The sequence below is a fragment of the Moschus berezovskii genome, chromosome 10 (assembly GCF_049115385.1).
Source record: "Moschus berezovskii isolate FMDL1 chromosome 10, NW_MosBer_1.0, whole genome shotgun sequence".
Taxonomy (NCBI): Eukaryota; Metazoa; Chordata; class Mammalia; order Artiodactyla; family Moschidae; genus Moschus; species Moschus berezovskii.
The window spans coordinates 78,956,000-78,979,300 of record NC_142469.1 but is presented as its reverse complement, the minus strand read 5'-3'; the positions used below and the strand labels follow the sequence as shown (position 1 = coordinate 78,979,300).

At 38.3% G+C, this 23,301-nt stretch overlaps 1 pseudogene; it reads left to right on the top strand.

The window, feature by feature from the left end:
• The first annotated feature begins 20,732 nt into the window (after positions 1-20,732).
• On the top strand, positions 20,733-21,960 carry LOC129561175 (nucleosome assembly protein 1-like 1 pseudogene; annotated as a pseudogene).
• The last annotated feature ends 1,341 nt before the right edge of the window (positions 21,961-23,301 follow it).

The following is a 23,301-nucleotide window of genomic DNA, read 5'->3' as shown; positions in this document are numbered from 1 at the left end:
GAAAGGGGATGTTTTCTTTTTCTAAGAATATAATTGGAATATAATTGGTTTACAATGCTGTACAACAAACATGAATTAACCATATACTTACATACATCCCCTCCCCACCTCCTCTCCTTTTAAGAAAAAGTTTGGGTACAAACTAATACAGACAAAGAGGGTTTGAGACTGGTGGGTGTGAATGGTGCTGTATGACTCAGAACAGAGATCACAGACTGGCACACAGGAAAGCTCAAAGAAAGCGAAAGTGGAGATTAATGAGAGTACATGCAAAGAAGGCTGATGGGAGTAAAGGTGCTATGTCAGAGCGGGTAATGTGAAGATGTTACATGAAACTAGGTGTCAATGATTTAGTAGAGAGTGATGGTGAGTGGAATTAAAATTAAATTCCATAAATCACAGCAGGATCTCTATGACCCACCTCCCAGAATATTGGAAATAAAAGCAAAAATAAACAAATGGGACCTAATTAAACTTAAAAGCTTTTGCACAGCAAAGGAAACTATAAGCAAGGTGAAAAGACAGCCTTCATAATGGGAGAAAATAATAGCAAATGAAGCAACTGACAAAGAAGTAATCTCAAAAATATACAAGCAACTCCTGCAGCTCAATTCCAGAAAAATAAACGACCCAATCAAAACATGGGCCAAAGAACTAAACAGACATTTCTCCAAAGAAGACATACAGATGGCTAACAAACACATGAAAAGATGCTCAACATCACTCATAATCAGAGAAATGCAAATCAAAACCACAATGAGGTACCATTTCACACCAGTCAGAATGGCTGCTATCAAACATCTACAAGCCATAAATGCTGGAGAGGGTGTGGAGAGAAGGGAACCCTCTTACACTGTTGGTGGGAATGCAAACTACTTCAGCTACTATGGAGAACAGTGTGGAGATTCCTTAAAAAACTGGAAATAGAACTGCCATATGACCCAGCAATCCCACTGCTGGGCTTATACACCAAGGAAACCAGAACTAAAGGAGATATGTGTACCCCAATGTTCATCAATGCACTGTTTATAATAGCCAGGACATGGAAGCAACCTGGATGTCCATCAGCAGATGAATGGATAAGAAAGCTGTGGTACATATACACAATGGAATATTACTCAGCCATTAAAAAGAATACATCTGAATCAGTTCTAATGAGGTGGATAAAACTGGAGCCTATTATACAGAGTGAAGTAAGCCAGAAAGAAAAACACCAATACAGTATACTAACGCATGTATATGGAATTTAGAAAGATGGTAACAATAACCCCACATGCAAGACAGCAAAAGAGACAAATGTATAGAGCAAAAGACACAGATGTATAGAACAGTCTTTTGCACTCTGGGAGAGGGCAAGGGTGGGATGATTTGGGAGAATGGCATTGAAACATGTATATTATCATATGTGAAAAGGATCACCAGTCCAGGTTCAATGCATGAGACAGGGTGCTCGGGGTTGGTGCACTGGGATGACCCAAAGGGATAGGATGGGGAGGGAGGTGGGTGGGGGGTTCAGGATGGGGAACACATGATGTACACCTGTGGCAGATCCATGTCAATGTATAGCAAAACCACTACAATATTGTAAAGTAATTAGCCTCCAATTAAAACAAATAAATTTATATAAAAAATTAAATTCCAAGGCAAGACTTTTTAAAGAGTCATTAATATGAAGTTTGAAGTAAATCTAAGTTGAATAGAGATTTCAAAAGGAAACCAAAATAAACCAGGAGCTGAGTCACTGAGACAACTAAGATGATAGAGACGAGTGTGGGCATAGGTATCAATAGTGGCCTTGGATAAGGCAGTGGAGAGATACTGGAGGGTTAGAATGAGAATCCAACAGGTTAATAAATGCACAGGTAAATAGTAGGAAACTGCACCTAGAGAATCCCAGGGACGGGGGAGCCTGGTGGGCTTCTGTCTATGGGGTCACACAGAGTCGGACACGACTGAAGTGACTTAGCAGCAGCAGCAGCACAGCAAGAGCGAAAAGGGTGTTCAGGAGAATTCTGCAGGTGGGCAAGGCAAACGAAGATAAGAAAAAAAAAAAGGAAGGAGAAAATCTCAAGCTAGATTGGAGTCATGTTAATTATATAGGAGAGTTTAGTGATTATGTCGTATTTTATCAGTGGAGGGCTGAGTAGCCCATCCAGTCCCAAAGATTTAATTAAATCATGGTGGTAGGTGGCTTCTAAAACTGTTTTACAGTTGGTGTAGTGGGTTAAAATATTCTTTTACTGATGTTCTCTGTGTGTGTCTAGGTGTCTTGGAGTTGGCAGATTTAGAAAATAAATTACAGACCATCAAGATAAATTTAAATTTCAGAAAACAATTTTTTTAGTATATGTATGTCCCATGCAATTCAGCATATTTCACAGGGCATATTTGTATTAATTTTTTGTTATTTATCTGAAATTCAAATTTAACTGATGTGTGTCTGTGTACATACGCACAAGAATCAGGAATATGAGCTGAGATATATTTTCAAACTTAATGTTTTGAAAGAATAGCTCAGAGTAAGTCCTAAAAAATCCCATCACTGTGTGTTTCCCTAATCATTACAGATTTAACATTCAATGGAGCTTCAGTTCAGTTCAGTTCAGTTGCTCAGTCGTGTCCAACTCTTTGCGACCCCATGGACCACAGCAGGCCAAGCCTCCCTGTCCATCACCAACTCCCTGAATTTACCCAACCTCACGTCCACTGAGTCGGTGATTCCATCCAACCATCTCATCCTCTGTCATCCTCTTCTCCTCTCGCTGTCAATCTTCCCCAGCACCAGGTTCTTTTCAAATGAGTCAATTCTTCGTATCAGGTGGCCAAAGTATTGGAGTTTCAGCTTCAAAATCAGTCCTTCCAATGAACACTCAGGACTGATCTCGTTTAGGATGAACTAGCTGGATCTCCTCACAGGCCAAGGGACTCTCAAGAGTCTTCTCCAACACCACAGTTCAAAAGCATCAATTCTTCGGCACTCAGCTTTCTTTACAGTCCAACTCTCGCATCCATACATGACTACTGGAAGAACCATAGCCTTGACTAGATGGATCTTTGTTGGAAATGTCTCTGCTTTTTAATATGCTATCTAGGTTGGTTATGTTTCCTTCCAAGGAATAAGCGTCTTTTAATTTCATGGCTGTAGTCACCATCTGCTGTGATTTTGGAGCCCCCCAAAAATAAAGTCAGCCACTGTTTCCCCATCTATCAATGGAGCTTATGAACAAATAATTAGTTTCAGTATTTAAAAAATTTTTTTCCAATGTTGAATCATTAGTAGATGAATTTTTCTTTAATAGTTTCTATAGTTAAAATTTTCACTTACTTCCTTGCACCAATCCCCTTTCCAAGACCAACCAAAAAAAATTTTTAAGGGAAAATGTCATTTTAAGTTTTTGAGAAAATTATGACATTTTAATATTTAGAAACTCACATTGGAATTCTTGCACTTTTCGATGACTATATTGCTGTTATCAACCTGTAACATTTAAACATAACTGAAGAACTGCACACACGATATACTCATGTGAATGGGAAGGTTAGACCTGTAACTCAACCCACTCATTAAAATAATAGTCAAATTTTTGAGAGATTAAAAAAGTTGTAAATATAATGGAATCATTTACTTAGATCCTACTTTTTTAAAAATTGAAGGAGCTGAAAATTACATGATTTGGGACAAAACAGAAGCTTGGAGTTTTGTTTTCTAGGCATGGCTTCTGGTCCCTTTATGTGAAACTCACCAACTCTACTCAGAGAAAAATGAGGTATCATCTGGTGCTAGTTTTTAGCACTCCAAACATGTGAGTGGCTGAAGTTAAATCCAAAAGTCCTTAAAACTGTGTTTTGTGTGTTTACAAAGCAGTTTGCGGCGGCATCCATCTTCCTTTCACTGGACAGTCCAGCCCACTGAAGTAGCATCTCTGTCTTTAGACTTAATAATCTTAACTGGGGATTGTCTCTGTTTTAAGGTCCTGCCTGGTCTCTGAAGCCCCATTCGCTTCACAGATGGGCCACTTGTATCTACCGGACTCCACCTCCACCCTTTCACTCTACCCCACCTTCCCTACAGACTGAGAGCTGCGTCCTGACTCCAGATGGCAGACAGGGGAACTGCAGGCACTTAAGCTTGGCACTCTGTGATTTGGCAGCAAGGTGCCTTGCAGCTAGTGTATCTTCAACATCTACCATGTTGAGTCCATGGTTCTTTACCATTTCACATCCATTGTGAAGTGACACAGAACCTCCCATTGTAAATTATATTACTCACAGATTACAGATAAGCGGACTGATATCCAAATGGAAAAGACAAAAAAACTAACATTTACTGAGCATCTCCTTTGTAACTTGCACTGTGTCAAGCATTTTACAAGCATCGTCTCATTTAATTCTCATCGCACACCTAAGAATTATATGTTATAAGAGGCAGGAGTTACAACATCTGTTTTACAGATGCACAGTGGTTCTAGCTTTAGGGGAAGACTGAGCGACTGAACTGATTGATTTGGGCTTTAATCTTGGCCTGATTATCTCTCAGTCTCAGAGGTTAAAGCGTCTGCCTCCAATGCGGGAGACCCGGGTTCGATCCCTGGGTCGGGAAGATCCCCTGGAGAAGGAAACGGTAACCCACTCCAGTATTCTTGCCTGGAGAATCCCACGGACGGAGAAGCCTGGTAGGCTACAGTCCACGGGGTCGCAAAGAGTCGGACACGACTGAGCGACTGAACGGAACGAACCTACGGCATCTGGAAAATTGCTTGATATTTCCGTGCTCCAGTTTTCCTTTTTTAATGATATTTACATTTTTATTTATTTTAAAAAGCTTTTTATTTTATATTAGAATATAGCTGATTAACAATGTTGTGATAGTTTCAGGTGGACAGCAATGGGACTCAGTCATACATATACACTCTCTCTCAAACGCCTCTCCTATCCAGGCTGCCACATAACACTGTGTGCACCAGTTTTATCTGTAAAATTGGGGAGATGATGGTGTGCACCTCACTAGCATGTCGAGTGCATTAAATGTGCTGAAAAATGTAGAAAAATCCATATAATGTGCCAGCACAGTACTTGACATGTAGTAAATGTTATATAACAGATAGGATTAAATGCTTCTGGGTAACAAACAGAATGTATTAATTAGGAGTAATGTACTCATGGATGGCTATGACTATACATTTTTGCTATCTTTGCACACAAGTGTGCATTTTCTCACTTTTGTATATTAAGTATGGCTTCACAGGGATTCCCGACACTACAGCTGACTACTGACTCAGATGTGCTGGGTAAATACCCTTTCAGCAGACCTCAGATCACACCCCACAAGCTCCCTCTGAACCAGGCTGACTCTCTGAGGGTACATTTGACAGTACTGGGGAGAAGGCTGCCCACACCTGTCGACACTCCTGATTTTTTTCAACTGTCATACATTTCCTTACTAATGAAATTTTAGGACAATTAATTTTTTTATTATGGTCAAAAAACCATAGAGAATTCAAAGAAAGAAACTAAACAGAAAAACTAATCAAAGGGAACTAATATTCTATCAATGTCCTGCTTTGCTCCCTGTATTAAGTTTGATATTTGGAAATTTGTAAAAGGCTTGGTTTTATGTGTATGAATATTTTTCCACATGACACAGGCATTTTTACTGAGTCCATGTGGCATCTCTGAACATTACCACCCAGTGAAGGCCAGGTGCCTGTGTATTTAAACACAGGAATTTGAATGGTTTGGTTGAATAGCTACTGGAACTTTTCACTATGAAACCTGGCCTAGTCAAGTATTGGTTTCAAAACAAACCATGTACATTATTGTTTAAGATTTTTTTTTAATTAAAAAGTTACAGTAAATATTTTGGAAAGCAAAATAGGAAGTAAGCATATGAGACATTTCTGTATGGACCAGAATAAGATTTAGAACTTAGTGTTTGAAAAGCCAAATATCCAAGTGAAGTTACCAAGAGCAGCTGCAATGTATAGTGGATTTGGCTAATAATGAGAGATATTCGATATTGTTTTTCTTTTTAAGATTGGTATATCTTTTTGTTTTGGTTTACTCTTACCAAAGTGTCCTGGCTGATAAAGATTGTTTTGTGAATTGAATGAATGACCAGAATAACCTCTATGAATCTCCAGTGAGCAACTAACCATACACATGGTCATATCTCTTCTGCTCTGGGAAAAAATCTTTTCACATAAATATATTAATACATCTATGTAAGATATTTCTCCATTCTATTTTTAGACCTTTTTTTGCATCCATTAGTTACTTATAATAATCATCTCTTGCATTCAAGGAATATTTAAATAATTTCAGGAAAAAAGCACAAGGTAAGATATCTCTATCTGAAAAGAGACATTGAAATATCAACTTCAAAAAGCAATGGGGAGAAAACAGTATGTTTTCCATTTCTTTTCCAAAACAAAGGAAGTAAAAAAATTCTTTCATGGTTTTTGTTTTGCAAATCACATTGTCCTCAACTTTTAAAATAATAATCTTCCTTGACAGCCATTTAATAATTGTGAGCGATCTATGACTTTATTATAAAGCACTCATCTCATCTAATGATCTATTTCCTTTACCCCAGGGGCGAAGTACAAAGCTAAGGAATTATCTTGGTGATACTTTTAATAACTTCCTGTGGGATTGCTAACCCCAACTGAAGCCGGTTCTGTAAAGGAGTTAATCATGTAATTTCACAGATTAGACACCGCAGGGTTACTAATGAGAAACTTCAGTTTAGTGATAAACTTTTTTTTTCCAGGAATATTTTGAGAGGCCTGTAACCTTTGGCTGACACCCAGCAAGGCTATTAGTTTAACCATGGGATGCACTACCAAATGCACAAGAGTCAGCAAACTTCTTTTCTGGAAAGTTGATTATAAGAATAGTTTTGTTAAGAGACTCCAGAAACAGATGGAATGGGCAAAAAAATAAAAAAAAGGAGGAGGGGGGAAGACAAGCGTAAAAAACTTATCAACTTCCGTTGGTTGGCATAACTTCAGCTTCTAGTGTCTTTTCAACATATGCTTAGGATGGAAACCGCAGCTCACATTTAAATGTCATGCTGCCCTCTGTTCCATAAACATGTATCATCCATCACTAAATATTTAGATCTGAATTGTTGGAGCTGAGTTCTGTGCCAGGGGTAGGGGGATTAATTCCTTTCAAGGTCCTCACATGATGGATTTTACACTGGAGTAAACATCCGAGAAGAGCTCACACTAAGGCCATAAAATATATAAATAAAGTTTAAAGTTTAATTAAGTCAACATTATTTAAAGTGGTTGTCATATTTTATGGCGAACTTTTCATGTTTATTTTGTATGACTCCTAATAAATAAGCCCCTCCTGATCAGACAAAAAGCACAGCTAGGTTAAAATTAAGGGCTGCGAACCTAGGACTGGAAGAAGAGTGTTCCTGAGTTGGGGCTAATGCAACCTTTTCCCATTATACTTTTATTGCTAGAACTAACCTTTAAGCTAAACACTGAGTCAGTCTTCTGTATAGACACAACATTTGAAGATTCTTTAAGGCCTTATTAATTGGACTGTGGGGAAACAATACATTCACATAGAACACAGACTAGCAAAGAATGGAAAAGAACCTGTGCAGTAAAACAACTTTCATTTGATGTTTGGTTTATAATAATAGAGAGCATAAGAAGAAGAAGAATTGATTCAAAGTAAGCTCATATTAGCTTCTTCTTAAAATAATTTATCTTAAAACATAAATCTTTGAAATGAACATAACTCATCCTCCATAAATCAGTACTCTAGAGCACCAGATTTTCTTCTTTAGTATTAAATAAGGAAATTAACAATCATATACTCTTTTGTGTTTGATGGATATGGAATCTAAGGAGAAAGAGAAATGAAGGACAGAGGCCAGTTAAAGCAAATCCTTACTTCGAGGAGTTGAAGTACAGTTGCCACTCTGTACAGACTTTATCTTCTTAAAGTAAAAGAAGATATGACAGTGAGAGCCCTATTTCTTCCCACAAGAAAAAAAATCTCTATCCAAAGAAGTGTTTAAGCTTTAAGGAAAATTTTAGAGCAAAGAAGGTTTAGAACATGTGTCTGCCAGTGTCCAGCTAACTGCTTCCCTAATCAGAATACTGATTTAATGATGTATATATCTACAGAGGAAATGGGAGGAAGTTATAACTGATGACCTCTCAGAAGCAGAGACTGTAATACCACCTTTGATGGTTCTTGGGTTGCATACTTTTAGAAACTAGGTGATCTGATGCAACATACTAATCATATATTCCCTCACGTGTAAAATGTAGCTACTGAGAAAATAAGAGATACTACTTGTCAGTTGCATCCTGCATATACACAGTAAACACCCATCAATGGTATCAGTTATCACTGGCTTCACGTTCATATTTTATAAGCTACATATTAAGGCCAAACTGTTTTTCCAAACTACCAAGTTCCTGAGGTGGCTGATGATTTTTCCCTAAATTGGGGCTCATACTTATTTTTTTTGACAAGTGCCAATCTTTTACATAAATACCACATATGTGTAGTATCTTTTACATAAATACCACATATTCTTACATAAGAATGAAGATATTTTTCTGGAATAAAAATACATATATATAAAATGTAAAAAATACATGCTATCAAAATAGTTTACTATCTCTTGGGCTAGAACTTGAGATTTCAATGAACTGAAAAAATTTTTTAAACTTACTGAAATTTGATAAGCAAAACACAAAATTCATCTCATTCTTTTCTGCTGAGAAAATGTCTCTTTACGTTGACATGCTCAGCATATTTTCTGAAGTCTGTGCATCATTCTTTTGTGAATCTTTGGTTCCGGATAATTTTCTCTCCATATTTCTACATTTCTCTTTGTCATAACAATGAAATGACTGTATTTTTTACATGAATACATCATTGTCTGCTAAATACTCCCCCTGGAGAGAGCATGTTTTATGAAATAAACGTGATTGAAAGGAAATGAAATGAAGATTAAAATTATATGTTAGCACTGAAAGAGAACTTCTGAATAACATCATGATGACAGAACACAAAAATGCTATGCCAATACAGCTGATTTTGTGAAAACGTGCATGCATAATAGTAACTGTAATTTAATTGTTCACTGTTTCAACATCTAAAAAATCTACTAAAAATCTATCTAAAAGTCATTAAAGCAAAAATGGTGAAGCATAACTTCCACTCACCTGACAGATGCTATGGTGTTTATCTCACATAGAAATTATTTTACTTTATAATTCTAATGTTTTAAAGTTCTTTATTAATTTGCATATTTTAAAATCATGTTTTCATTTTTCGACCTACTTTAATACACATGTACAAATTATACCTACATATACCTAGACTAAAGATATTATTACTTTGTATTACTTTCTTAAAGAAATAAACTCAGATAAAGTAAATTTGTATATACTTAGTATTTTCAATGGAGAAGGAAATGGCAACCCACTCCAGTGTTCTTGCCTGGAGAATCCCAGGGACGGGGGGGAGCCTGGTGGGCTACTGTCTATGGGGTCACACAGAGTTGGACACGACTGAAGCGACTTAGCAGCAGCAGCAGTATTTTCAATACATAGATGACTAAATTGTCCACAGAGATATTTTAACAAATATGAAAAAATAAATGTCATCTGAAAAATTCTCCTTTGTTTTCCATTGTGTTGCTTGCCAAGGAAAACTTTCCTTGGTTCACATATAACCTTATCCAATTAGACTTTCAGGAGTGTGGTTTCTGATGTTTAGAAACTGGTGACCCAGCAGGCACACTGGAGTATAAGTCAGTTTCACCAATGCACTCTCAGGGCAAGCACATGGACAGCTAATGTTTCCAAACTATTTGTTTTCTCTAAATATTTTCCCTCCCTGGGTGACTTATACATTATATAGTAGAACCAGAGTAGATACAAAAGGTAGGACCAAATGAGAACCTTTCTACATGTAGCTCACTGGTAGTAAACTTGGGCTTTTATCAAGGAAATTCTTCAGCAAGTAGAATGTCCTTGCAGAAGGGAAAGCTTGTACAAGAGAGTGAGTTAGGTAATGAAGACATACACTCTTATGCTTTCATTGTCCCAAAACACTTATTATTAATACATACATTTGTCCCAAAAATATGTTTAGTAACTTTCCTGTGTTGTTGACTACTACCTCAAGTGTAGCTAATGATATCTAGTGAAAAGTAGGCTTTCTCTACCTTCAACCTGGAATGAAAAATTCCTTGAGGATTCCTTACGGTTCTTGTCGCTAAAATCACATATCCATGTGCACACACACATACACATTATATGTGTAAATACATATGCATGTGTTTGGTCTTAATATAAGATTTATATTAATTAGGGTTTTATAAGTTACATATATTTATATTTGTAATATATTCTATACAAACAGGTATCATTTCATGTCTTTTAGCACTATTGTATCTGATGACAAAAGAGAAGGGCAAATGAAATTAAATTCATAGAACTTAATCCTAACATGCCATCTGCCTCCCACATTTACAAATTCTAACTAGAGATACAGTATTTCATTTTAGATAGGGCTCAATGAACAAGGTTAGTAAGAGACTATCTTTTTCTCCTTTAACTGGAATGCCCCAAGAAGTACAAGGAAGAGTCTGAAAATTAATATAAATAAGGATGTTATTTGATCTACATCACAAAGCTAGTGACTTAATAGCCCACTCTCAAGTGGTATAGACATTATTCATTTCATACACGTTCCATCCGAACCATAAATCATGAAATTTCTATCTCATTAAAATGTAACAAATACCTGTAGAAAGCTACTATACTTTCCTGATAAAAACACATGTAAGCTTGGTCATATTTTGAAACTATTTTCATATTTAGTATATCACCTTTATTTAACTTTCTGGTTAATAAACACATCCCAGGTAATAGCAAAGTCCAAGGCCCTCATCTATGTGGCATGTTGAAAGCTTAGTGATCTCCTAAGGCTGCATATTATTTAAATATAAAGCAAATTTGGTGAGTAAGTTAGAGAAAAGACAAATACTGTCTGCTATCACTTATATGTGGAATCTAAAAATAAAACAACAAATAACAAAGCAGAAACACACTCGCAGATATAGAGCACAGACTGGTGGTTGCTAGAGGTGAATGGGTGGAGGGAGAGGCAAAAGGGGTACGGGAGATGAAGAGGCACAAGCTGCTAGGTATAAAATAGATACATTACAAAGATGTAGTGTATGGCATAGGGAATATAGCAAATATTTTCTAATAACTTTATATGAAGTATAATCTAAAAAGTCAAATTACTATGTTGTGTGCCTGAAACTAATATAATATTGTAAGTCAATTATACTTCAATAATAAATAAATAAATAGCTAAATGAAGCAAATGTGTCTTGATAAAATGCAAATGGATGATATGAAGGTGGAAACTTTGTAATTTAAGGATTTTGAAAAAGAAGGAAAGGCTTAATTCAGATTATGAATCCAAAGACTGAAAAATTAGGAAAATAATTTGAGGTAATAAGTCATTAATATCATGAAAATGGAAAAGATTAAATCAAAATCAAGAAGTTTAATTGAAAAATGTACATGTGTTTAACTTGAAAGAAACAGGCATTCATGAATTCACATTTTCATCAGTCACTCCAAAAGTGAAATTTAAAAACTCAGACCATGGTCAGAGATGTGACTAGGAGAATTTGTGACCTCATGGACCGCAGTACACCAGACTTCCCTGTCCTCCACTATCTCCCAGAATTTGCTCACATCCATATCCACTGAGTAGGTGATGCAATCTAACCATCTTATCCTCTGCTGCTCTCTTCGCCTCTTGCCTTCAATCTTTCCCAGCATCAGGGCCTTTCCCGATGAATTGGCTCTTTGCATCAGGTGGATGAAGTATTGGAGCTTCAGCCTCAGAATCAGTCCTTCCAATCATCATTATCCCAACACTAAGAATTATTAGGTACCTGCCAAAGCTTGGTGGACTAGGCACGTCTCTCTGGTTCTCCAACAACCCTGAGTGGGACGTTTATTGTCTTTATTTCACAGAGGAGGAAAGCGATGCTCAGAGTGAATAAACAACTTTCTCATGGTCACAGTTGAACTCAGACTTGTCTGATACATAATAAGGCTCATTCCATCATATTATGCTGTAAACCCTAAAAATATAAAATTTGGTTTAAAAATTACTAGACTTATTTCAATTGCATCTCCATTTCCCCTTCTTTCAGAAACCAGGCTGTTTTAGCTGAAACTCTACAACTAATCATCTGAATCTAAACATTCAAAAAGTAGGTAAAATGGCATAAGTATTGCTATGAGGATTTTGAAGGAAGAGGTGTGGTAGAGTGCAAAGATGGCAACAATATCTTCCTATCCCAGTACCCACACTCCTTGCAAAGTGATGTTGGAGCTATTTCCATTAAGAAGTAAAGTCTATTTCTCCACCTCTTGAATCTGGTCTTGAATATGTGACTTACTTTGGCCAATGGAAATACGAGATGTAATATAAGCTGAATTTGCTTCCACCATGGCACGAGGAAGTCCAGTCTAGTCAGCAGAGAGGCCACATTGGGGAGGACCCAGCTGTCCTGACGAGAAGGCTGCTGACTTGTGGCCTGTGAGTGAAGCCCACTGCCCTAGCCGAGGTGCCAACTGACTGCAATTAAACTGGATGAGACCAGCAGAACCATTCAGCTGCCAGGCCTCTTCCTGACCACAGAATTCTGAGCAGGTAAATGTTGTAAATCTTTTTCAAACCACAAAGGTTCATGGTCATTTGTTAACAGCAAATGCTACAATAAATTATATTTTAAAAAATACATGAAATCCCTCCTTGTCATTTCCCCCAGAGGTGGCAACAAGCTTTTTATTTTTTCTTCTTTTTCATGTCCAATCTTACTCTTTTTTTTTCAACTAATACTTTTAGTAGATGGCTTGGTTGCTATGAAATAATGTTTCCTCTGAAAAAAGGTAACTGAATTCTTTATGCATGAAATCCAAGATCCTGGTTTTGTTAGCATTCAGCTTCTGGAACTGACAGGCTTGGCTCAGATACGGTCTTCAAAAGGGTCTCTATAGCCAATGGAATGGAACACAGATACCAGAGCCACATTATGGTTTTTGAGGGTCCTGGCTCCTTTGCCTTTGATAATTAATTAATTTATGACTGTATTGGTATATAAATGAATATATTCTACCACAGGGTAAAAGGTTTCCTCAGTTTAAAGGTTCATTTTTTTCTTCAGATTTTCATAGAGATTAAAACATTTTCAAGGCCATTAAAAATATTGTGGTCCCAGGGCACTGCCCTTATCATGCTTAATGAATGTCATCCTAGAAAAATATTATAAAGGATAAACTTATTTATGCCCTTCCAGTTCTTCAGAACTAGCATTTTATAGCCACAATGAGAAGACATGTGTGCATGTGTTTGTGTGTGTTAGCGTGTGTGGGTGTATGTGTATGAGAATTTGCCCTCCTGTTATAGCTTAAGTAGGTAAGTCACCTCACCATCTTCTCCTCCAGCCACATCTCAAGCTAGGGGCTCCTTGCCCAGAGGCAACTACATAAGGATTGCAGAGGACAGAACCATTCATATCCTACAATGACCAAGAAAAAAAAGAAAAGCAACACTAGGGAATCTTTAATATAAACATTAATAGTTTCCCACATCTTTGTTTAGAGAATAGCCTGAGGATTTCTAAACTTTTAGATCTTGTTCATTCCAGAAGAACTGTTTCACTTATGGCCACATAAATCTTGGGCCTTTAGAAGTTCCAGGATTCAGCCTCTTTGGAAACTAGTCACAGAGAACTCACAGGTGATCGTATAGAGCAAACCTGATTCTGGCTATTCGGGAGACATAATATTTGCTAAGATAATTTGAGTCCAGCTCTGACATCAATTATAGAGAATAGAGATTTGGTAATGAAGCATGGAAAGGAGCATTTGGCAGTAATTCTAGTATTCTTGTTTTTTAAACTGGTTGTATTTTTTTTTCCTGATTACAAGGGTAAGATACACTCAATGTAGAAAATTGAAAGAATGTTCTTTTCTTTTAAATTAAAAATGAACACTATGAAAAGTGGTCTTCAGGGTTACCATGCAGGATGAGACTGAGAGCATTAATGGTTTATATATGTTTTTTTCTCTATCTCCAAGCATATTTCACTGGTATTTCATTTTTTAAAGATTTGCTTCATCTTGAATCTAGTAAAATATTCCACCCATTAATACATTTCAAAGTGAAAAAGTGATTATTTCAAATAAAGTTAGAATGTGAGCTCCAGAAGTCCATGACTTAAATGTCACCCAACATTTAGATCTCCACAGCCTCTCCTATTCACAGGACATTTCACATCACCTTGTCTTTGCTCAACCCCAGGCTTCCTTGGGGTTATGCAAACGCAGCTTAACCTGAAAAGCCTAGAGGCTAGAAGGACAGCAGACTGCAGAGTCCACTTCTGACCACTTTTTCTTCCTTTCCTCTGGAGTCCTGGGAAGAAGAACTCAAGAAGTGAAAGTGGAAGGGTTAACCACTCAGCCATGTCCCACTGTTTGCCACCCCATGGAACTCTCCAGTCTCCTTTTCTGGAAAGTTTTTTTTAAATACAAGGACAGGACAGACCCAATTTTGTATAATATGTTGTGTTTACTGCCCTTGGAAACTACAAACATGTCCTAGAAATTAAAATATATTTATATCCCAATTTTATCCCCAAGGCTCTCTGTTCCCCTTGGGAGTAGGTCATAACTCCACTTTTGGGTTTGGGAAGCACACATGCAGGCAAGTGTTCTCCAGGAGCAAAGGAATTCTCCCCACTGCTTTGGCAGTGGTTTCCAGCTGCGGCAGCAGGATGGACCCAAACTCACAATAGGAAGAATCGCATCACCTCCATGCTCACAGCACCTGCTCAGGAATTTCGCTTACCCATCGCATGGTGTTCACATCTTCAGAATTCTCAGAAATAGGCCATCCCTCTCATCAAGGGCATCCTCATTGTTCCAGGCAGATGCAGATGGTTTGGTGGTTAGACAAGGTGACACTGCAAAGAAGGTATGGGTTGTGACTGTGGTCCTCTTGTTTAGCGTGACGCTATAAACTCACCTCTGAGCTCAGCGATGTAGCTTGGTGGTGTTCTTTCCCTGATTAACCCACCTTCATCCGTTCAGTCCCTAATTTCCTGTGCCCTTAGCACTTTTCATTCCATGAGAACTGATTTACTCGACTTCCTTGCTAGGGGTTTTATTCGCCGTTTCCAGATAATTTTCCCCCACCATGTAACTTCCATATATACACTGGTCATTCCACATGTGTGTCTAGATGCATGGTGGTCATCAGAATGTGGATTACCCATGCATGCCTGGGTGCTAAGTCCCTTCACTCATGTCCTATTCTGTATGACCCTATGGACTGTCACTCACCAGGCTGCTCTGCCCATGGGATTCTCCAAGCAATAACACTGGAGTAGGTAGCCATTCCTTTCTCCAGGGGATCTTCCCACCCCAGCAGTGGAACCTCTGTCTCCTGAATTGGCAGGTGGGTTTTTTTTTTTTTTTTTTTTAGTACTAGTGCCACCTGGGAAGCCCCTGGATTCCCCATGAAGACCTCTAATCCAACATCCAGAGCAGAACTCACTGTTTCTTCTACTCTTGAGGTCCTGACTTTTCTCCTTTATTACAATCCTAGGGAACAGCATTCAATCCAGAATTCTGCCAGCCACGTTGACTCCTCCTCACCACATAATTTGCTGAAATTCTCATTCACTTAGTAATTTTGGTCTATTGACCCTTATAGCTACTCAGACTGCTAGTATTAAGGAAATCATCCTTTCTGGTTGAGTTATTGCAACAGCCTCTTAACTACTTTTCATGTCCCTGGTTTTGATTTCCCAAACCACACAACACACTGTTGCTAGGTTATTTTTCTAAAACTGAAATATATTATGCAACACTACTGCTTAAAATAATTCAGTGATTCCTTGTCTACCAACAGCCAATAATTTACAGACAGGAAGCTCCAGAAGGAGCATGATGCGTCTTCTTGAGGATGAATTGATTTGCAGGTAAAAATTCAAAGTATATTAAAATTAATGTGTTTTAAAATAGGTTAGAAAATTTACATTTGTTTTTAAACATGGAAAGTTGAGGAATTTTAACTTGAGCAACAACAGTTTCAGGTAGACTACATACCTCTGGAGGAGGGCATGGCAACACACTCCAGTATTCCTGTCTGGAGAATCCCATGAACAGAGGATGCTGGTGGGCTACAGTCCATGGCTGTAGCAACTTAGCACACACATATCTCTAGGAGCTTCCCCAGTGACTCAATGGCAAAGAACCTGCCTGACAATGCAGGAGACGCTGGTCTGATCTCTGGATCAGAAAGACCCCCTGGAGGAGGAAATGGTAACCCACTCCAGGATTCCTGCCTGAGAAATTCCATAGATAGATAAGCTTGGCCACGTTGACACAAAAGAGTTAGACATGACTTAGTGGCTAAACAACAACAATATATCTCTGGAGGAAAAAATACTTGCTTGTTTTTGCTGTTAGATGTATATTGCCAGAAAGAAAAAAGAAAGGAGAGAGAGTTTAATGGATAAAATTCAAATTCCTTAGTATACCCCTAAGAACTTGTTATAATCTGATACTCTTCATTTCTTCAGCCTTACCCATATGCCTTTTTGGCCTTCTCTAAGCACCCTGCCTAAATTCTACTCATTTTTATGTCTCAGGCATGGATCTGTCAGGAAAACTTTCTTTTTCTTCCCATTCCCAGTCTGGGTTTGAACGCCCTTGCTCAATGATCCCCCAGCATCCTACGTGTCCTTCTGTCATAACTTCTACCATACTGCTTTTTCTTTGCAACTTTCTCACGTGAGTTCTCCCTCTGACTGTAAGCATCCTAAGGGTGATGGAATTCTCCAGGCAAGAATATTGCAGTGGGTTGCCATTTCCTTCTCCAGAGGATCTTCCTAACCCAAGTATCAAACCTGAGTGTCCGGCATTGCAGGCAGATTCTTTATCATCTAAGCTACCAGGGAAGCCCCAACCATCCTAAGGGTAGAAGTCATTTGACTCTGAACGTCCCAAAAGAGACCTGAGCACATAGCTGCTGTTCAGTGAATACTTGGGATTAGTTGAATAATTATTCCTCACAGCACAGCACAGGTAATCACCAAGTATTTAACAAATGGTAATGAGGAAATAAACATTTCTCCTTATTATTTTCCTTTTCCTTTGAGCATTCATAATTTCTACCTTTGAGTTCACAAAATCCTATCTTATCCTCTAATATCCTTCGATCACAATCTCCTTAGTTCCTATTGGTAGATGGGGGGAGGCTGCTGAGCGCAGTCAGAATGCAGATTTGTAACTAGAATTTGATCCTTCTCTGTCCCAGCTGGGACTTCTTTGTAACTTTAGCAGCCTTTTAAATTGTCCTTTTCCGTCAGTAGAGGTTTTAAATATTGCTCACTCTTGTCAGTCCCATTGTCATTTACATATCTGATCTCACTTTCTAGTCAACAGACTAACCTCAAACCTGACTTTCATTTAAAACATTGGCAAACTCATTTTTATCCTCTGTTTCCTTCTCTCTTCTAAGAGGGAGCTCTTAGAGAAAAAGCTACTCTTTCTCTTCAAGAGCCCCATCGTGCATTCTCCAGGGCTCTAGGTTCCAATAATCTCCTAACAGTCAAATACCATAAATACTTTTTGTTATGTAGTCTATATGGCTCTTCCGTGACATTTGACACCATTTCTCATCTCTTTTAGTTGGAAATTCTTTTCCCTTGGTTTGAATGGTTGACTCTCTTCTATGCTTGATGACTTTTCAGGCTCTTTCTCCTCCATGTACCTGCCACTGTCAGTATTTTCTAGGGTTCGTTTCTCCACTGTTCTTCTCCCATTAAGCACATTCCATCACTGATCCTTCTGTTCTGGATGTAAATGTCACCCACACTCTCATCATGTTGGTCACATCTGTACAATCTGAAGTACAGCTCCCAGGACATTTCAATCTAGAGTCTCACGGAGATTTCAAACTCAACAAGAAAAAACTTACTATTCTATCTTTATTTCATCTCCTCTCCTCTAACCTTGAAAGTTGCTCTTCTTCCTATGTCTCTCTTCAGGTTCACTGGTGGCACCATCAAGCTGTCCAAGTTAGAAACTTGGGAGTCAGCTGATGATGTCCCTTCTCTTTAATGGTAGTTGGCTGCTGAACAGCTCTTGACAATTCTTGCTCCAAACTTTAGCTCAGTTTATCCCATCCTCTCTAATCCAACTATCAGTGCTCTCATTCTGGTCTGTATCCGCTCCCACATGATGTATTATATACAGTAGGCTGTCACAGGTCCTCTCTTGGACTTCACCTTCTTTCAACCCACATTTCTCATGGCTGCTGGAGTTGGCGCTCTGAGCCAGCCCAGACTTCACTTCCTGGAGAACCACTGACACCTCCACCTCCTCCCCAGGTGGAGATGGCGGCCTTCTTGTGTGTGGACCTAAGGCCCAGCACAGCATCAAGCCCTGCTATGGATTTTGTACTCTGTTGCATTCATTCATCTCATGTTTCCCTTTCTTTTTCTCTCTTCCTCCAAATTGTGAGTTCTTTGATTACAGGAGCTGTATCTTAACAGCTCAGTAAATTCTGTCTTTCCAGTTCAATAAATATTTATGAGATAAAATGTTTATTGAATACATTCTTCTAATTCCCTACCCTTTTCCACTTCACTTTGCTGTTATTGGTTTCTGTTGAGAGGAAGTAAGAGTGTAGCGTTCAACAGTGCAAGTTTTGAAGGGAGGTTTCCTGAGTTCAAAGCCTAGCTTTACCATTAAGAAACTACACTAATTGTGCAAGCTATTTATTTTTCTGCAGTCAATCCTAAAGGAAGTCAGTCCTGAATATTCATTGGAAGGACTGATGCTGAAGCTGAAGCTCCAATACTTCGGCCTCATGATGAGAAGAAATGACTCATTGGAAAAGACCCTGATGCTGGGAAAGATGAAGGCAGGAGGAGAAGGGGACAACAGAGGATGAGATGGTTGGATGGCATCGTCAACTCAATGGACATGAGTTTGAGTAAACTCCGGGAGTTGGTGATGGACAGGGAGGCCTAGCGTGCTGCAGTCCATGGGGTCACAAATAGTCTGACATGACTGATCAACTGAACTGACTGAGATTCCTGATCTAACACTGGAGATAATAATTTTCAGGATAGTATGAGGACTAAGTAGAGATGCAATTGAAATAAGCTCAGTACTTTTTAAACCACAGTTTATACTATACTTTTAGTGTTTACCACTTGGGGTAGGTGGTTTAGTCACTAAGTCGTGTCCAACTCTTGAAACCCTGTAGACTGTAGTCTGCCAGGCTCCTCTGTCCATGGGATTCTCTAGGCAAGAATACTGGAGTGGGTTGCCATTTCCTTCTGCAGGCATAATATGATGGAAGGAGCCTGATTACATAACAGACCAGTCTGCGTTCATATCATAGCTTTGCTACTTACTGTGTGACCATGAGAAAGTTGCTTACTCACTCTTGGCATTGTTTCCCTCCTCTGTGAAATAAAGACAATAAACCTCTCAGTTAGAGTTGGAGAACAAGAGAGAAGAGCATAGTCTGTGAAGCTTTGGTAGGCACCTAATAATTCTTAGTGTTGGGATAGTGATGATTGGAAGGACTGATGCTGAGGCTGAGGCTCCAATACCTGGCCATCCGGTGCAAAGAGCCAATTCACTGGGAAAGACCCTGTTGCTGCCAAGGACTGGGGGCAGGAGGAGAAGGAGGTCATAAAGGATGAGATGGTTGGATGACTCGTCAACTCAATGGACATGAGTTTGAGCAAACCCTGGGAGATAGTGAAGGACAGGGAAGCCTGGTGTACTGCAGTCCATGGGGTAGCAGAGTCAGACATGACTGAGCAACTAAATAACAACAGCAAAGAGAACAAAATGAATTAACACACGAGAAAATAGATTCTAGACTACTGCTCCCCACACATTAAGCCCTTAATAGAAGTTAGTCTCATCACTGTCGTATTTTTCTTTCTCTTTTCTCTTCCGTTCTTTATTCTCTCCCCCCTTTTCTTGGTCCCTTCCTTCCTTCCCTTTATATTCTTTTTGCTTGTTTGGGATCCAACTTTCTCATTTTCTCCTCTATTTGTTTCATATTTACTAACAACTCATAATGTTCCAGACACAGAGAAGGCCCTACTCTAAGGAGTCGCACAAACAAATACCTCCTCTAGAAGGTCATGTTGATGTAACATTTTGAGATGGAGTAAACAGTTGCATTGTGGCAGTGGGATCACGCTTGGAATTTGTCTACAACACAGCCCTCTATAGTATGGAATGCAGAATAGCGGTCTCTAGAATTCCATCCAGTGATATCCAGGATACCATTTATGTTGTGTCTCTGAACATGGCAATTCAGGATAGTTTCTCCATGGTCAATACCATCTGGCAGAGGGACTCATTTCAGAACCTTGCTCTGAGCTAGTTTTTCTGCTGGAGAAAAAAGGACTCCAGACTGGATTTTGGTGGCATATAATTTTAATCCTCAAAGATATCTCTGGAAATTTGACTCCTACTCTCCTTCCAATATTTTAAAAAGGATAAAAGTGGGAACCACTGTCTTTTATGCAAATGTTTGACTGCTTATTGCCAGCACTATAATGCAGGCATTCAAAATGGTCTGTCAGTGTGTGTCTGAACTTACTTTTGTTCATGACTGTTCAGATGATGCAAAATCCTCAGATTCTTGCAGCCCTTCAAGAAAGACTTGATGGTCTGGTAGAAACACCAACAGGATACATTGAAAGCTTGCCTAGGGTAGTTAAAAGACAAGTGAATGCTCTCAAAAACCTTCAAGTTAAATGTGCACAGATAGAAGCCAAATTCTATGAGGAAGTTCATGATCTTGAAAGAAAGTATGCTGTTCTTTATCAGCCTCTGTTTGATAAGCGATTTGAGATTATTAATGCCATTTATGAACCTACAGAAGAAGAATGTGAATGGAAACCAGATGAGGAAGATGAAATTTCGGAGGAGCTGAAAGAAAAGGCCAAGATTGAAGATGAGAAAAAGGATGAAGAAAAAGAAGATCCCAAGGGAATTCCTGAGTTTTGGTTGACCGTTTTTAAGAATGTTGACTTGCTCAGTGATATGGTTCAGGAACATGATGAACCTATTCTGAAGCACTTGAAAGATATTAAAGTGAAGTTCTCAGATGCTGGTCAACCTATGAGTTTTGTCTTAGAATTTCACTTTGAACCCAATGAATATTTCACAAATGAAGTGTTGACAAAGACATATAGGATGAGGTCAGAACCAGATGATTCTGATCCCTTTTCTTTTGATGGACCAGAAATTATGGGTTGCACAGGGTGCCAGATAGATTGGAAAAAAGGGAAGAATGTCACTTTGAAAACGATTAAGAAGAAACAGAAACACAAGGGACGTGGGACAGTTCGTACTGTGACCAAAACAGTTTCTAATGACTCTTTCTTTAATTTTTTTGCCCCTCCTGAAGTTCCTGAGAGTGGAGATCTGGATGATGATTCTGAAGCTATCCTCGCTGCAGACTTTGAAATCGGTCACTTTTTACGTGAGCGTATAATCCCAAGATCAGTCTTATACTTTACTGGAGAAGCTATTGAAGATGATGACGATGATTATGATGAAGAAGGTGAAGAAGCGGATGAAGAAGGGGAAGAAGAAGGAGATGAGGAAAATGATCCAGACTATGACCCAAAGAAGGATCAAAATCCAGCAGAGTGCAAGCAGCAGTGAGCAGGATGTGTGTGGCCTTGAGGAAACCTGCACTGATCTACCTTCTGCTTCCCTGGAAAGGATGAATTTACATCATTTGACAAGCCTATTTCAAGTTTTTTTTGTTTGTTTGTTTGCTCATTTTTGTTTTTGCAGCCTAAAATAAAAATGTCATATAATTTTAGTTCTCAAAAGATAATGTCTTAATTTTGTACTAATTCAGGTAGAAGCAGAGGCCTAGCTTCAATTATGTACCCAGTTTACTGTATTACTGAAGAAAAGGGTGCCAAATTTGGAAGAGGTACTACTATATCTACTAATAATAAAGTATTAAAAAAAAAGAAAATTCATAAATGATTTAATGGTTTTCATAGAAAGAGTGAAAGGTTAAATTTCATTTCCTTTGGTATAACTAGACTGACGGCCCCAAGCCTCTACAGTTAATTCTAATTCTTACCACTTAAAGTGTCATTTATTTTCCCTTGCCTTTTGTTTACTATGTATTAAAATGGGTAGTACTGTTGACTTAACTACCTCACAGATGTGTTAAGGCATATTAAGTTAAACATTTTATGAAATGTTTCTCAGTTGCATTAAAAGCTCAAAACTTTAAAAAAAAAAAATCTGCTTAGCCTTCCAACTTGAATTTAGAGAAGAGAAAAATCAAATGATTATCGGCAAGCAAACACTTGAGTAAATGTGGGCAAAAGATTTTATTTTCTGTTTTTATTATTGATTTTTGCCACAGGCTAAGAATTGGATTTGGTCATGGAAAGGCCCTGACACACACAGTAACGTAGTGTAATCCCTTGCACACAGTTATGTACTCGGTAACTATTTAAAGGATGACTGGGTAAGTGAGGAAATAAATACGAATGATGTGTGATGTAATATACAAGTGCCTAGACATTTTCTGGAGGAAGATACTTGTAAAGGCATCAGGCAAGAGAGCTGGCATGAGAGAGAGTAAAAAAGATAACAGATTATGATAAAAATATATTTTTTTAAAAAGAAGCAAAGTATGGTTATAAATATAGAAATTTTATTTCTGTTACTATTGGCCTAGTGACACTTGAAAACCATTTATAAGACTACTTTCTGATAGTGATGGGTGGAGACAAGGAGTAACCTACACACAGAAACAAGCTAGTTAACTTAACATAATTCTAAACCTGAAATACATTCTACTTATCCATACTTGAGGACATATGAAGAGATCTTATTTCAGGGCAGAAGTAGAAGCTTTCAGGCAACTTACACAGAGCTAGAGCTGGAAATTTGAAGTCCCAATCATATCCTTTTGTTCTTTTACTTTGGCCAGTTTATTTGCGAGTGCCAGGCAATCCCAACTATACCCCTTGGTTGGACTAGAGTGTCCTAAGATGTCAAATACATGTTCACCCATAACCTTACCTTCTATTGATATTTGAGTAAGAGTATTCAATGACAATATTTTATGTATCTCAATTGCCACACCATGCCACAGATTACCAGGGTCTTATTATTTTTACCACTAGAAATAGAA